The sequence below is a fragment of the Passer domesticus genome, chromosome 3, assembly GCF_036417665.1.
Source record: "Passer domesticus isolate bPasDom1 chromosome 3, bPasDom1.hap1, whole genome shotgun sequence".
Lineage (NCBI taxonomy): Eukaryota > Metazoa > Chordata > Aves > Passeriformes > Passeridae > Passer > Passer domesticus.
The window spans coordinates 76,269,868-76,281,885 of NC_087476.1; positions in this window are offsets into that span (position 1 = coordinate 76,269,868).

The window sequence follows — 12,018 nt, forward strand, 5'->3', positions numbered from 1 at the left end:
ACCTCACAGACCGATGGTACCACCACAGGCAACTGTGGCTGGTTTGACAGTGCCAAGTACCTCCTACAAACTGACGTCAGGAACCTGGCCTGGTGACTTTTGTTTCTCAGGGGAAAGGCCATGCTTCATATCCTGGACCCTTAGGACCGGAGAGGCCGGCTGCGTGCTGAAATTCCAAACAGATCAGGATGCCGCCCAAATGCAAGGCACCCCCACAGGCACCTGTGGCTGGTTTGACAGTGCCTAGTGCCTCCTGCAAACTGACATCAGGAACCTGGCCTGGTGACTTTTGTTTCTCTGGGGAAAGGCCATGATTCCTGTCCCGGGCCAGGAGGCTCGGACTGGCCGGCTGCCTGCTGAAATTCCGAACGGATCAGGATGCCTCCCAGATGCAAAGTGCCTCCACAGGCACCTGTGGCTGGTTTGACAATGCCAAGTGCCTCTTGCAAACTGACATCAGGAACCTGGCCTGGTGACTTTTTTGTCTCTGGGGAAGTGCCATCGTTCGTGTCCAGGGCCCGGTGGCCCGGAGTGGATAGCTGCCTGCTGAAATTCAGCACGGATGAGGATGCCACCAGGATGCAAGATGCCCCCACAGGCAACTGTGGCTGGTTTGACATTGCCAAGTGCCTCCTGCAAACTGATATCAGGAACCTGGCCTGGTGACTTTTCTTTCTCTGGGGAAAGGCCATAGATCGTGTCCAGGGCCTTGCGGCCCGGAGTGGCCGGCTGCCTGCTGAAATTCCGCACGGATCAGGATGCCTCCCGGATGGAAAGTGCCCCCACAGGTAACTGTGGCTGGTTTGACAGTGCCAAGTGCCTCCTGCAAACTGACATCCAGAACCTGGCCTGGTGACTTTTGTTTCTCTGGGGAAAGGCCATCATTCTTGTCCGGGGCCCGCTTCCCTGGAGTGGCCGGCTGCCTGCTGAAATTCCGTATGGTTGAGGATACTTCCCAGATGCAAGGTGCCCCCATAGGCACCTGTGGCTGGTTTGACAGTGCCAAGTGCCTCCTGCAAACTGACATCAGGAACCTGGCCTGGTGACTTTTGTTTCTCTGGGGAAAGGCCTTCGTTCGTGTCCAGGGCCCGGTGGCATGGAGTGGCTGGCTGCCTGCTGAAATTCCGCGCGGATGAGGATACCACCAGGATGTAGGATACCACCAGGATGAAAGATACCCCCACAGGCAACTGTGGCTGGTTTGTCAGTGCCAAGTGCCTCCTGCAAACTGACATCAGGAATCTGGCCTCGTGACTTTTGTTTCTCTGGGGAAAGGCCATGGTTCATGTCCAGGGCCTGGTGGCCCGGAGTGGCCGGCTGCCTGCTGAAATTCCGCATGGATCAGGCTACCTCCCAGATAAAAGGAGCCCCCACAAGCAACTGTGGCTGGTTTGACAGTGCCAAGTGCCTCCTGCAAACTGACAGCAGGAACCTGGCCTGGTGACTTTTGTTTCTCTGGGGAAAGGCCATCGTTCCTATCCACGGCCGGGGGGCCAGGATTGGCCATCTGCCTGCTGAAATTCGGCAAGGACCAGGATGACTTCCTGACCGAAGGTACCACCACAGCCATCTGTGGCTGGTTTGACAGTGCCAAGTGCCTCCTGCAAACTGACATCAGCAACCTGGCCTGGTGACTTTTGTTTCTCTGGGGAAAAGGCATGCTTCATATTCTGGACCCTTAGGCGCGGAGTGGCCGGCTGCCTGCTGAAATTCCGCATGGATCAGGATGACGCCCAGATGCAAAGTGCCCCCACAGGCAACTACGGCTTCCCTGACAGTGCCAAGTGCCTCCTGCAAATTGACATCAGGAACCTGGCCAGGTGACCTTTGTTTCTCTGGGTAAAGGCCACCGTTCCTCTCCCGTGCCCGGTCGCCTGGAATGGCCGGCTGCCTGCCGGAATTCCACACGGATCAGGATAGCTCCCAGATGGAAGGAGCCCCCACAGGCAACTGTGGCTGGTTTGACAGTGCCAAGTGCCTCCTCCAAACTGACATCAGGAACCTGGCCTGGTGAATTGTGTTTCCCTGGGGAAAGGCCATCGTTCCTATCCAGGGCCGGGTGGCCCGTAGTGGCCGGATGCCCGCTGAAATTCCGCACGGATCAGGATACCGCCTAGAGGCAAGGTGCCCCCAAAGGCACCTGTGGCTGGTTTGACAGTGCCAAGTGCCTCCTGCAAACTGACATCAGGAACCTGGCCTGGTGACTTTTGTTTCTCTGGGGAAAGGCCATGGTTCATGTCCAGGGCCTGGTGGCACGGAGTGCCAGGCTGCCTCCTGAAATTCCGCATGGATCAGGATGACGCCCAGATGGAAAGTGCCCCCACAGGCAACTACGGCTTCCCTGACAGTGCCAAGTGCCTCTTGCAAACTGACATCAGGAACCTGGCCGGGTGACTTTTGTTTCTCTGGGGAAAGGCCATCTTTCATGTCCAGGCCCTTGCAGCCCGGAGTGCCCGGCTGCCTGCTGAAATTCCTCACAAATCAGGATGCCTCCGAGATGCAAGGTGCCCCCACAGGCAACTGTGGCTGGTTTGACAGTGCCAAGTGCCTCCTGCAAACTGACATCAGCAACCTGGCCTGGTGACTTTTGTTTCTCTGGGGAAAGGCCATGCTTCATATCCTGGACATGTAGGACCGGAGAGGCCGGCTGCCTGCTGAAATTCCGTACGGATCAGGATGCCTCCCAGATTCAAGGTGCCCCCACAGGCAACAGTGGCTGGTTTGACAGTGCCAAGTGCCTCCTGCAAACTGACATCAGGAACCTGGCCTGGTGACTTTTGTTTCTCTGGGGAAAGGCCATGATTCGTGTCCCGGTCCCGGTGGTCCGGAGTCGCCGTCTGCCTGCTGAAATTCCGAACGGATCAGGATGCCTCCCAGATGCAAAGTGCCTCCACAGGCAGCTGTGTCTGGTTTGACAGTGCCAAGTGCCTCCTGCAAACTGACATCAGGAACCTGGCCTGGTGACTTTTGTGTCTCTGGGAAAGTGCCATCGTTCGTGTCCAGGGCCCGGTGGCCCGGAGTGGACGGCTGCCTGCTGAAATTCCAAACGGATCAGGCTACCTCCCAGACCGATGGTACCACCACAGGCAACAGTGTCTGGTTTGACAGTGCCAAGTGCCTCCTGCAAACTGACATCAGAAACCTGGCCTGGTGACGTTTGTTTCTCTGGGGAACGGCCATGCTTCATATCCTGGACCCATAGGACTGGAGTGGCCGGCTGCATGCTGAAATTCCGCACGGATCAGGATAGCTCCCAGATGGAAAGTGCCCCCACAGGCAACTGCGGCATCCCTGACAGTGCCAAGTGCCTCCTGCAAATTGACATCAGGAACCTGGCCTGGTGTCTTTTGTTTCTCTGAGGAAAGGCCATCGTTCCTATCCAGGGCCGGGCGGCCCGGGGTGGCCGGCTGCCTGCTGAAATTCCAAACGGATCAGGATACCACAAGGATGCAAGGTGCCCCCACAGGCAACTGTGTCTGGTTTGACAGTGCCAAGTGCCTCCTGCAAACTGACATCAGGAACCTGGCCTGGTGACTTTTTTTTTCTCTGGGGAAAGGCCATGGTTCATGTCCAGGGCCTGGTGGCCCGGAGTGGCCGGCTGCCTCCTGAAATTCCGCATGGATCAGGATGCCGCCCAGATGGAAAGTGCCCCCACAGGCAACTACGGCTTCCCTGACAGTGCCAAGTGCCTCCTGCAAACTGACATCAGCAACCTGGCCTGGTGACTTTTGTTTCTCTGGGGAAAGGCCATGGTTCATATCCTGGACACGTAGGACCGGAGTGGCCGGCTGTCTGCTGAAATTCCGCACGGATCAGGATGCCTCCCGGATGGAAAGTGCCCCCACATGTAACTGTGGCTGGTTTGACAGTGCCAAGTGCCTCCTGCAAACTGACATCAGGAACCTGGCCTGGTGACTTTTGTTTCTCTGGGGAAGTGCCATCGTTCGTGTCCAGGGCCCGGTGGCCCGTAGTGGCCGGCCGACTGCTGAAATTCCGAACGGATCTGGATACCTCACAGACCGATGGTACCACCACAGGCAACTGTGGCTGGTTTGACAGTGCCAAGTACCTCCTACAAACTGACGTCAGGAACCTGGCCTGGTGACTTTTGTTTCTCAGGGGAAAGGCCATGCTTCATATCCTGGACCCTTAGGACCGGAGAGGCCGGCTGCGTGCTGAAATTCCAAACAGATCAGGATGCCGCCCAAATGCAAGGCACCCCCACAGGCACCTGTGGCTGGTTTGACAGTGCCTAGTGCCTCCTGCAAACTGACATCAGGAACCTGGCCTGGTGACTTTTGTTTCTCTGGGGAAAGGCCATGATTCCTGTCCCGGGCCGGGAGGCTCGGACTGGCCGGCTGCCTGCTGAAATTCCGAACGGATCAGGATGCCTCCCAGATGCAAAGTGCCTCCACAGGCACCTGTGGCTGGTTTGACAATGCCAAGTGCCTCTTGCAAACTGACATCAGGAACCTGGCCTGGTGACTTTTTTGTCTCTGGGGAAGTGCCATCGTTCGTGTCCAGGGCCCGGTGGCCCGGAGTGGATAGCTGCCTGCTGAAATTCAGCACGGATGAGGATGCCACCAGGATGCAAGATGCCCCCACAGGCAACTGTGGCTGGTTTGACATTGCCAAGTGCCTCCTGCAAACTGATATCAGGAACCTGGCCTGGTGACTTTTGTTTCTCTGGGGAAAGGCCATAGATCGTGTCCAGGGCCTTGCGGCCCGGAGTGGCCGGCTGCCTGCTGAAATTCCGCACGGATCAGGATGCCTCCCGGATGGAAAGTGCCCCCACAGGTAACTGTGGCTGGTTTGACAGTGCCAAGTGCCTCCTGCAAACTGACATCCAGAACCTGGCCTGGTGACTTTTGTTTCTCTGGGGAAAGGCCATCATTCTTGTCCGGGGCCCGCTTCCCTGGAGTGGCCGGCTGCCTGCTGAAATTCCGCATGGATCAGGCTACCTCCCAGATAAAAGGAGCCCCCACAAGCAACTGTGGCTGGTTTGACAGTGCCAAGTGCCTCCTGCAAACTGACAGCAGGAACCTGGCCTGGTGACTTTTGTTTCTCTGGGGAAAGGCCATCGTTCCTATCCACGGCCGGGGGGCCAGGATTGGCCATCTGCCTGCTGAAATTCGGCAAGGACCAGGATGACTTCCTGACCGAAGGTACCACCACAGCCATCTGTGGCTGGTTTGACAGTGCCAAGTGCCTCCTGCAAACTGACATCAGCAACCTGGCCTGGTGACTTTTGTTTCTCTGGGGAAAAGGCATGCTTCATATTCTGGACCCTTAGGCGCGGAGTGGCCGGCTGCCTGCTGAAATTCCGCATGGATCAGGATGACGCCCAGATGCAAAGTGCCCCCACAGGCAACTACGGCTTCCCTGACAGTGCCAAGTGCCTCCTGCAAATTGACATCAGGAACCTGGCCAGGTGACCTTTGTTTCTCTGGGTAAAGGCCACCGTTCCTCTCCCGTGCCCGGTCGCCTGGAATGGCCGGCTGCCTGCCGGAATTCCACACGGATCAGGATAGCTCCCAGATGGAAGGAGCCCCCACAGGCAACTGTGGCTGGTTTGACAGTGCCAAGTGCCTCCTCCAAACTGACATCAGGAACCTGGCCTGGTGAATTGTGTTTCCCTGGGGAAAGGCCATCGTTCCTATCCAGGGCCGGGTGGCCCGTAGTGGCCGGATGCCCGCTGAAATTCCGCACGGATCAGGATACCGCCTAGAGGCAAGGTGCCCCCAAAGGCACCTGTGGCTGGTTTGACAGTGCCAAGTGCCTCCTGCAAACTGACATCAGGAACCTGGCCTGGTGACTTTTGTTTCTCTGGGGAAAGGCCATGGTTCATGTCCAGGGCCTGGTGGCACGGAGTGCCAGGCTGCCTCCTGAAATTCCGCATGGATCAGGATGACGCCCAGATGGAAAGTGCCCCCACAGGCAACTACGGCTTCCCTGACAGTGCCAAGTGCCTCTTGCAAACTGACATCAGGAACCTGGCCGGGTGACTTTTGTTTCTCTGGGGAAAGGCCATCTTTCATGTCCAGGCCCTTGCAGCCCGGAGTGCCCGGCTGCCTGCTGAAATTCCTCACAAATCAGGATGCCTCCGAGATGCAAGGTGCCCCCACAGGCAACTGTGGCTGGTTTGACAGTGCCAAGTGCCTCCTGCAAACTGACATCAGCAACCTGGCCTGGTGACTTTTGTTTCTCTGGGGAAAGGCCATGCTTCATATCCTGGACATGTAGGACCGGAGAGGCCGGCTGCCTGCTGAAATTCCGTACGGATCAGGATGCCTCCCAGATTCAAGGTGCCCCCACAGGCAACAGTGGCTGGTTTGACAGTGCCAAGTGCCTCCTGCAAACTGACATCAGGAACCTGGCCTGGTGACTTTTGTTTCTCTGGGGAAAGGCCATGATTCGTGTCCCGGTCCCGGTGGTCCGGAGTCGCCGTCTGCCTGCTGAAATTCCGAACGGATCAGGATGCCTCCCAGATGCAAAGTGCCTCCACAGGCACCTGTGGCTGGTTTGACAGTGCCAAGTGCCTCCTGCAAACTGACATCAGGAACCTGGCCTGGTGACTTTTGTGTCTCTGGGAAAGTGCCATCGTTCGTGTCCAGGGCCCGGTGGCCCGGAGTGGACGGCTGCCTGCTGAAATTCCAAACGGATCAGGCTACCTCCCAGACCGATGGTACCACCACAGGCAACAGTGTCTGGTTTGACAGTGCCAAGTGCCTCCTGCAAACTGACATCAGAAACCTGGCCTGGTGACGTTTGTTTCTCTGGGGAACGGCCATGCTTCATATCCTGGACCCATAGGACTGGAGTGGCCGGCTGCATGCTGAAATTCCGCACGGATCAGGATAGCTCCCAGATGGAAAGTGCCCCCACAGGCAACTGCGGCATCCCTGACAGTGCCAAGTGCCTCCTGCAAATTGACATCAGGAACCTGGCCTGGTGTCTTTTGTTTCTCTGAGGAAAGGCCATCGTTCCTATCCAGGGCCGGGCGGCCCGGGGTGGCCGGCTGCCTGCTGAAATTCCAAACGGATCAGGATACCACAAGGATGCAAGGTGCCCCCACAGGCAACTGTGTCTGGTTTGACAGTGCCAAGTGCCTCCTGCAAACTGACATCAGGAACCTGGCCTGGTGACTTTTTTTTTCTCTGGGGAAAGGCCATGGTTCATGTCCAGGGCCTGGTGGCCCGGAGTGGCCGGCTGCCTCCTGAAATTCCGCATGGATCAGGATGCCGCCCAGATGGAAAGTGCCCCCACAGGCAACTACGGCTTCCCTGACAGTGCCAAGTGCCTCCTGCAAACTGACATCAGCAACCTGGCCTGGTGACTTTTGTTTCTCTGGGGAAAGGCCATGGTTCATATCCTGGACACGTAGGACCGGAGTGGCCGGCTGTCTGCTGAAATTCCGCACGGATCAGGATGCCTCCCGGATGGAAAGTGCCCCCACATGTAACTGTGGCTGGTTTGACAGTGCCAAGTGCCTCCTGCAAACTGACATCAGGAACCTGGCCTGGTGACTTTTGTTTCTCTGGGGAAGTGCCATCGTTCGTGTCCAGGGCCCGGTGGCCCGTAGTGGCCGGCCGACTGCTGAAATTCCGAACGGATCTGGATACCTCACAGACCGATGGTACCACCACAGGCAACTGTGGCTGGTTTGACAGTGCCAAGTACCTCCTACAAACTGACGTCAGGAACCTGGCCTGGTGACTTTTGTTTCTCAGGGGAAAGGCCATGCTTCATATCCTGGACCCTTAGGACCGGAGAGGCCGGCTGCGTGCTGAAATTCCAAACAGATCAGGATGCCGCCCAAATGCAAGGCACCCCCACAGGCACCTGTGGCTGGTTTGACAGTGCCTAGTGCCTCCTGCAAACTGACATCAGGAACCTGGCCTGGTGACTTTTGTTTCTCTGGGGAAAGGCCATGATTCCTGTCCCGGGCCGGGAGGCTCGGACTGGCCGGCTGCCTGCTGAAATTCCGAACGGATCAGGATGCCTCCCAGATGCAAAGTGCCTCCACAGGCACCTGTGGCTGGTTTGACAATGCCAAGTGCCTCTTGCAAACTGACATCAGGAACCTGGCCTGGTGACTTTTTTGTCTCTGGGGAAGTGCCATCGTTCGTGTCCAGGGCCCGGTGGCCCGGAGTGGATAGCTGCCTGCTGAAATTCAGCACGGATGAGGATGCCACCAGGATGCAAGATGCCCCCACAGGCAACTGTGGCTGGTTTGACATTGCCAAGTGCCTCCTGCAAACTGATATCAGGAACCTGGCCTGGTGACTTTTGTTTCTCTGGGGAAAGGCCATAGATCGTGTCCAGGGCCTTGCGGCCCGGAGTGGCCGGCTGCCTGCTGAAATTCCGCACGGATCAGGATGCCTCCCGGATGGAAAGTGCCCCCACAGGTAACTGTGGCTGGTTTGACAGTGCCAAGTGCCTCCTGCAAACTGACATCCAGAACCTGGCCTGGTGACTTTTGTTTCTCTGGGGAAAGGCCATCATTCTTGTCCGGGGCCCGCTTCCCTGGAGTGGCCGGCTGCCTGCTGAAATTCCGTATGGTTGAGGATACTTCCCAGATGCAAGGTGCCCCCATAGGCACCTGTGGCTGGTTTGACAGTGCCAAGTGCCTCCTGCAAACTGACATCAGGAACCTGGCCTGGTGACTTTTGTTTCTCTGGGGAAAGGCCTTCGTTCGTGTCCAGGGCCCGGTGGCATGGAGTGGCTGGCTGCCTGCTGAAATTCCGCGCGGATGAGGATACCACCAGGATGTAGGATACCACCAGGATGAAAGATACCCCCACAGGCAACTGTGGCTGGTTTGTCAGTGCCAAGTGCCTCCTGCAAACTGACATCAGGAATCTGGCCTCGTGACTTTTGTTTCTCTGGGGAAAGGCCATGGTTCATGTCCAGGGCCTGGTGGCCCGGAGTGGCCGGCTGCCTGCTGAAATTCCGCATGGATCAGGCTACCTCCCAGATAAAAGGAGCCCCCACAAGCAACTGTGGCTGGTTTGACAGTGCCAAGTGCCTCCTGCAAACTGACAGCAGGAACCTGGCCTGGTGACTTTTGTTTCTCTGGGGAAAGGCCATCGTTCCTATCCACGGCCGGGGGGCCAGGATTGGCCATCTGCCTGCTGAAATTCGGCAAGGACCAGGATGACTTCCTGACCGAAGGTACCACCACAGCCATCTGTGGCTGGTTTGACAGTGCCAAGTGCCTCCTGCAAACTGACATCAGCAACCTGGCCTGGTGACTTTTGTTTCTCTGGGGAAAAGGCATGCTTCATATTCTGGACCCTTAGGCGCGGAGTGGCCGGCTGCCTGCTGAAATTCCGCATGGATCAGGATGACGCCCAGATGCAAAGTGCCCCCACAGGCAACTACGGCTTCCCTGACAGTGCCAAGTGCCTCCTGCAAATTGACATCAGGAACCTGGCCAGGTGACCTTTGTTTCTCTGGGTAAAGGCCACCGTTCCTCTCCCGTGCCCGGTCGCCTGGAATGGCCGGCTGCCTGCCGGAATTCCACACGGATCAGGATAGCTCCCAGATGGAAGGAGCCCCCACAGGCAACTGTGGCTGGTTTGACAGTGCCAAGTGCCTCCTCCAAACTGACATCAGGAACCTGGCCTGGTGAATTGTGTTTCCCTGGGGAAAGGCCATCGTTCCTATCCAGGGCCGGGTGGCCCGTAGTGGCCGGATGCCCGCTGAAATTCCGCACGGATCAGGATACCGCCTAGAGGCAAGGTGCCCCCAAAGGCACCTGTGGCTGGTTTGACAGTGCCAAGTGCCTCCTGCAAACTGACATCAGGAACCTGGCCTGGTGACTTTTGTTTCTCTGGGGAAAGGCCATGGTTCATGTCCAGGGCCTGGTGGCACGGAGTGCCAGGCTGCCTCCTGAAATTCCGCATGGATCAGGATGACGCCCAGATGGAAAGTGCCCCCACAGGCAACTACGGCTTCCCTGACAGTGCCAAGTGCCTCTTGCAAACTGACATCAGGAACCTGGCCGGGTGACTTTTGTTTCTCTGGGGAAAGGCCATCTTTCATGTCCAGGCCCTTGCAGCCCGGAGTGCCCGGCTGCCTGCTGAAATTCCTCACAAATCAGGATGCCTCCGAGATGCAAGGTGCCCCCACAGGCAACTGTGGCTGGTTTGACAGTGCCAAGTGCCTCCTGCAAACTGACATCAGCAACCTGGCCTGGTGACTTTTGTTTCTCTGGGGAAAGGCCATGCTTCATATCCTGGACATGTAGGACCGGAGAGGCCGGCTGCCTGCTGAAATTCCGTACGGATCAGGATGCCTCCCAGATTCAAGGTGCCCCCACAGGCAACAGTGGCTGGTTTGACAGTGCCAAGTGCCTCCTGCAAACTGACATCAGGAACCTGGCCTGGTGACTTTTGTTTCTCTGGGGAAAGGCCATGATTCGTGTCCCGGTCCCGGTGGTCCGGAGTCGCCGTCTGCCTGCTGAAATTCCGAACGGATCAGGATGCCTCCCAGATGCAAAGTGCCTCCACAGGCACCTGTGGCTGGTTTGACAGTGCCAAGTGCCTCCTGCAAACTGACATCAGGAACCTGGCCTGGTGACTTTTGTGTCTCTGGGAAAGTGCCATCGTTCGTGTCCAGGGCCCGGTGGCCCGGAGTGGACGGCTGCCTGCTGAAATTCCAAACGGATCAGGCTACCTCCCAGACCGATGGTACCACCACAGGCAACAGTGTCTGGTTTGACAGTGCCAAGTGCCTCCTGCAAACTGACATCAGAAACCTGGCCTGGTGACGTTTGTTTCTCTGGGGAACGGCCATGCTTCATATCCTGGACCCATAGGACTGGAGTGGCCGGCTGCATGCTGAAATTCCGCACGGATCAGGATAGCTCCCAGATGGAAAGTGCCCCCACAGGCAACTGCGGCATCCCTGACAGTGCCAAGTGCCTCCTGCAAATTGACATCAGGAACCTGGCCTGGTGTCTTTTGTTTCTCTGAGGAAAGGCCATCGTTCCTATCCAGGGCCGGGCGGCCCGGGGTGGCCGGCTGCCTGCTGAAATTCCAAACGGATCAGGATACCACAAGGATGCAAGGTGCCCCCACAGGCAACTGTGTCTGGTTTGACAGTGCCAAGTGCCTCCTGCAAACTGACATCAGGAACCTGGCCTGGTGACTTTTTTTTTCTCTGGGGAAAGGCCATGGTTCATGTCCAGGGCCTGGTGGCCCGGAGTGGCCGGCTGCCTCCTGAAATTCCGCATGGATCAGGATGCCGCCCAGATGGAAAGTGCCCCCACAGGCAACTACGGCTTCCCTGACAGTGCCAAGTGCCTCCTGCAAACTGACATCAGCAACCTGGCCTGGTGACTTTTGTTTCTCTGGGGAAAGGCCATGGTTCATATCCTGGACACGTAGGACCGGAGTGGCCGGCTGTCTGCTGAAATTCCGCACGGATCAGGATGCCTCCCGGATGGAAAGTGCCCCCACATGTAACTGTGGCTGGTTTGACAGTGCCAAGTGCCTCCTGCAAACTGACATCAGGAACCTGGCCTGGTGACTTTTGTTTCTCTGGGGAAGTGCCATCGTTCGTGTCCAGGGCCCGGTGGCCCGTAGTGGCCGGCCGACTGCTGAAATTCCGAACGGATCTGGATACCTCACAGACCGATGGTACCACCACAGGCAACTGTGGCTGGTTTGACAGTGCCAAGTACCTCCTACAAACTGACGTCAGGAACCTGGCCTGGTGACTTTTGTTTCTCAGGGGAAAGGCCATGCTTCATATCCTGGACCCTTAGGACCGGAGAGGCCGGCTGCGTGCTGAAATTCCAAACAGATCAGGATGCCGCCCAAATGCAAGGCACCCCCAGAGGCACCTGTGGCTGGTTTGACAGTGCCTAGTGCCTCCTGCAAACTGACATCAGGAACCTGGCCTGGTGACTTTTGTTTCTCTGGGGAAAGGCCATGATTCCTGTCCCGGGCCGGGAGGCTCGGACTGGCCGGCTGCCTGCTGAAATTCCGAACGGATCAGGATGCCTCCCAG